This window comes from Phalaenopsis equestris, unplaced genomic scaffold, assembly GCF_001263595.1.
Source record: "Phalaenopsis equestris unplaced genomic scaffold, ASM126359v1 Scaffold001085, whole genome shotgun sequence".
NCBI lineage: Eukaryota > Viridiplantae > Streptophyta > Magnoliopsida > Asparagales > Orchidaceae > Phalaenopsis > Phalaenopsis equestris.
Window position 1 is genome coordinate 68,972 of NW_018165524.1, and position 4,939 is coordinate 73,910.

Genomic DNA, 4,939 nt, shown 5'->3' on the forward strand with positions numbered 1-4,939 from the left:
ACACACACACATCATACAATTCTTATGTATTTACATATATAATACTTAACTAAACTCTTATGTTTGCATGTACATAACATTTTAATTCTTAATATCACTTCAAAATTATTCTTATTCTTAACTTATTAAAAGCGAAGTATATATTTTCATGCATAGAATATTTATGACACCAAAGTATTATAAACATAAATAACAAATTATACGTGATAGATACATAAATATAAAGGAATCGTAATATGATACAAATGTAAGCTTTTCGAAAAGTTAAATTTGATTCTAAGTACCAATCAATCTTCGTAAATTTTGATTTTTTATTTTTTAAGATCCACATACTTTCATATACTACTAAATCAAATAAATAATAATCAAATTCTTTCAATAAAGTTTAGATTAAAATTTTAATTTAAATGATAAGAAAAATAACTTTTTTATTTTTTCAAATATCAATTTAATCCAACTCTCCCACAACTGACAAACACACGGCCAACTATCAGGTTGATTTATTCCATTTATAATTCATTTTCACATACAACCATAAATCCTACAAAAAAGATATTTTTATTTTAAACTTTTCTAATTCATTTAATTGCAATTTGATAGGTTGGTGGTGCATTATCTGTCCACAGTTCATCATTATTCTCATTAATCTGTTGACCAATCTTTCAAAATGTCATTTTTAGAAATTGTTTTATCTATTAGTGAAAAATTTTCTTAGATTTCAAAATGAAGTAGTGGTTCAATGAAAATTTTTCGAATTTTATAGAATTACGGGTGCGTTTGGGGGCAGCTTGTGCGTTTCAGGATAAGCTGCTTATCCTGAAATGAGGTCCGCATTTAGTGTAAAAACTTAAACGCGATTTCGGATAAACTGGTGAAACGTGCCAACCAAACAGCACATACATACCAGCTTACCTTTGCATGAAAAGGGGTTAATGTCATTTTTAGAAATTGTTTTCTGTAATAGTGAAAACTTTTCTTAGATTTCAAAATGAAGTAGTCGTCCAATAAAAATTACGGTGTGTTTGGGTAACTTGTGCGTTTCAGGATAAGCTGCTTATTCTGAAATGCGGCCCGCATTTAATGTAAAAACTCAACGCGATTTCGGATAAACTGGTGAAACGTGTCAACCAAACAGTACATACATACCAGCTTACCTTTGCATGAAAAGGGGTATTGCATTTCCTAAAAATTAAAATAATAATATTTTTGATGTGATGTTGGAAGAGTTGGATGATATAAATGTTGAAAAACAAAGTTAAGGGGTTAGATATGTAAATATATGAGAATACGGTGGCATGTAATGTATGTAAATGTCACTTCATTTTAAATCAAACTTTACCTTCGAAACTGCATAAAAAATCAGAAAGTAAAGTTAAAGTGTTAATGTAAAGTTTAATTAGAATAATAACAACATTTAAAATAATCAAATGGTTTAGAGGGAAAATTATTCTATCAGGGCTCCTAACATAAAGATGCGTTTGGAGTCCACTGATATGCAGACACGTGGTTTCAAGAAAACACGCGCGCTTTCCTGTGATCCGGCCTGGTAGCACAGAAGAATATTCCTCCTGTGTTATTCCGCATTATTCAGATGTTATTGTGGTGGTATTCACATTAATACATCAATACCACCACAATAACACCTGAATAATAAGGAATAACAGAGGGGAATATTTCCGTATGCTAAAACAATTTTTTTATCTGTCACCTTTATATGACGTGATTTTATTGGACTCCAAATATATCTCTACGTCCGGAGTCCACATGTAATATTTGTTCGGTTTAGAGCGCCATTTTTTGCTGTAGAAACAAAAAAGTAGTCCAAAGACCAAAAGTATAATTGGGTTGTATTCGTACAAATAAGCAAGTTCATATATTTTATTTGGTGTGGTAATGCCCGGTCAAATTGTTTGGTAGCAAAAAGCGTTTCAACAAAAATTACCTGGCTATGATATTCAAGATTAAATTTAATTAATTATATTATTATTTTATTTTAAAATATTTTATTTTATGTTAATAATAAGAACAACAATGACGACAGTAATAACTACAACTTTAAAAAAAACTGTAATTATAATGACTCATTTGCTTGAATAAAATTTTAATATTCGGCATGAATTTCAGGACGACACGAATCTCAAGATAATTTTTTAAGTAAAGTATGTTTAAACTTTGATTAAGAGTTATCAAATGCTCCAATTTTAGTAAATTTACAGTCAAACTGATAGAATTGACCAGGCCGGCCCAACGATATCAAAATCAAGCCATTAAACAATTTTGTGAATATTTTCCGACATATTTGTAAGGTCAAACAAATACCAAATCTAATGAGGTGAGCTTATGGTCAAATCGAGCGTCACGACAAGATGAACCAAACGAGTCCAAGATTGCTCAATTTCAACATTGTTTAGACACTCAATTGTCCATTAAACTCTATCTGATTGAGGGGATATCACTGGGTTGTCCGATCATAATGATTCATATTCCTTCATTAACTGTAAGTGAAACTCTATAAATAGAGTCCTACCCCTCTTTTCAAAAGGGGAGGGGAGTCCGATCAGAATGGTTCATATTACTTCATTAATTGCAACCAGAACTCTATAAATAAAACCCCACCCCTCTCTTGAATAGAGGAAGGGAGCTTGAAACCTGAAGGAGAGAGCTTGAAGTCCGATGAGAAAGTTTGAAGCTAGGAGAAGAAGCTAAAGTCGTAGCCCAGTAACACCTCGTCGCCGACCGCCGCCGATCACGATCGACCACTACCCAACTCTTGCAGCTAGTTCATCCGTGCACCGACATTGCAACTCAAGAGACTGTGTAATCCTTTCTAGTATGTGTAACTAGGGAATATATTTATAACCCTCAGTTATAGTGGATCTCTTTAACTTAGTCAAACTCCATAGTTTTTTCCTTTATGAGTTTTTTATTTTAAAACTTCTGGCATTTCTAATGGCTGTATTTTTTTTATCTATGTGTGTGTGTGTTTAATTCTCGTGTAATGCTAAGACGATAATTCTTTACTCAATTGCCGTTATTCTTCTAACACACATTAATAATAATAATAATAATAATAATAATAATAATAATAATAATAAAGCATGAAATTGAGAAGTGATATGAAATTATCAGATTTTTTACATACATACCACTTAATTCCTGTGTATTTACAGATATTCAACACCCGAGCTTCATAATTTTTACATACATACCACCTTACCTTATTTTTATACTAGGAAAAACCACCAATTTCTTAATTTAAATTTTATTACTTATATAGACAAATCTAAAATTTTTTTGGTAGGCCTGGACATAACCTGGTTCCACCCATGCCAAAGCACGAAAAAATATATTTCACCTTTGAGAAGTTCAAATGACGACATTGTATTTTTCGATGTGAAAAATATAAAGTCTTGGATGATATTATATAAAAATTAAATTCTAGGTGTTAGATAGTAAACACCCCTAATTTTTTTGGTATTAAGGCCATAAACATGATCAAAACTAGCTCATAATTTTCTATTTAAGACTTTTGCAAATGATTAATCGGCTCTTATTGAATGTCGAAAATTGACCATAGGATAGTCGGAGATGCTTGGAGATCGGACTTAGAGAACTATGGTTGATTTGGCGGACTCATAATTGAGAAGTTAAAATTTAATTTTTAGAATTTAGAGGGAGGAAACTTAGAAATAATTAGGATTTGCTTGCATTTTCAAAGATCCCTGTAGATTATAAGGGGAAAAATGAAAATATTGCCAAGGACTATAGGGATACATGAAATATGGCTTATGCATGCCCAAAATGTGGGGAGGGTTACATTTTATGAAATCACCCTTTTCCACCATTTTTGTCTCCTAAAACTATTGCATCACTCTAAAATAAATGACACATGATGAGCTACAGTCTAGATGTCACAATATAAAATCAAATCAAAAAAAATTATATGGTTCAAAAGAGTCAAATGAACCATTTATCTAATTGAAACACGTGTATCCTTAATTTGATTTTTGTGCCAGTTTTTTTAGCTAATATATACTATTCTATTCAATCACAAATTCAATCAAATCAAGCTAAATTAAAATTCAATTTTACTCTTCATGATGCTATGAAATTCACCTATTTTTTCTTACCTATATGTATATATCCCCATCATTACATATTAAAATTGGCACAAGATCCAATATAAAAAAAGTCATAAAAATAAATAAATCTTTTCATATTTTTCTTCCTAAACAAAATTTATTATTCATGACAGCTCAATTCAGCTCGTTAAGTAGCTTGTGTTTGAATCTTTTATTAAGTAAGTGAGTTCAACACAAATACATTTTTAAGCACGATCTCGTTCAATTGTGTTCGACTCACTTTAACTCTAAATAATATATATATATATATATATATAAATTTTAAACCCCTGCAACTCGTGTGGTCATGAGATTGTGTTCATTTTATTGCACAGGAATGATGCATGTTAGATAACACTATATCTATTTTCCTAATTTATTTAAAAGAGCCAGTATCAAGTCAAATACGAGCCGAACAAGAACAAAAATATGTAAATCCAGTCGAACATGAATACACTGTTCACGAGCAATTTCAAATAGAATTAACTTCAAATGAGTTGAACACGAGTCAAGCCCGAGCTTGTCCAACCCGAGAAAGAGAGAGAGAGAGAGAGAGACAGCTCAAATCCAGCTTTTGCTCTTAAAACTATGTTGGGTTGGTTACGGACATACTAAACAGTTGCCACTATAAGCCTCCATGCTTACTGTTGCTAAGCTGCTAGCCCGAGTCTCCCACGTCCTTCTCAAGGGGAAAAAAATTCATGAGTTGGCCACGTCATAAGAACCCCTTTTGGCATGTGATAAAATTGATTGCCAAAATGGAAAAAATATAATTGCACATCTTGAAAATATTATTCTGCTTAGAAATAAAAGGCATC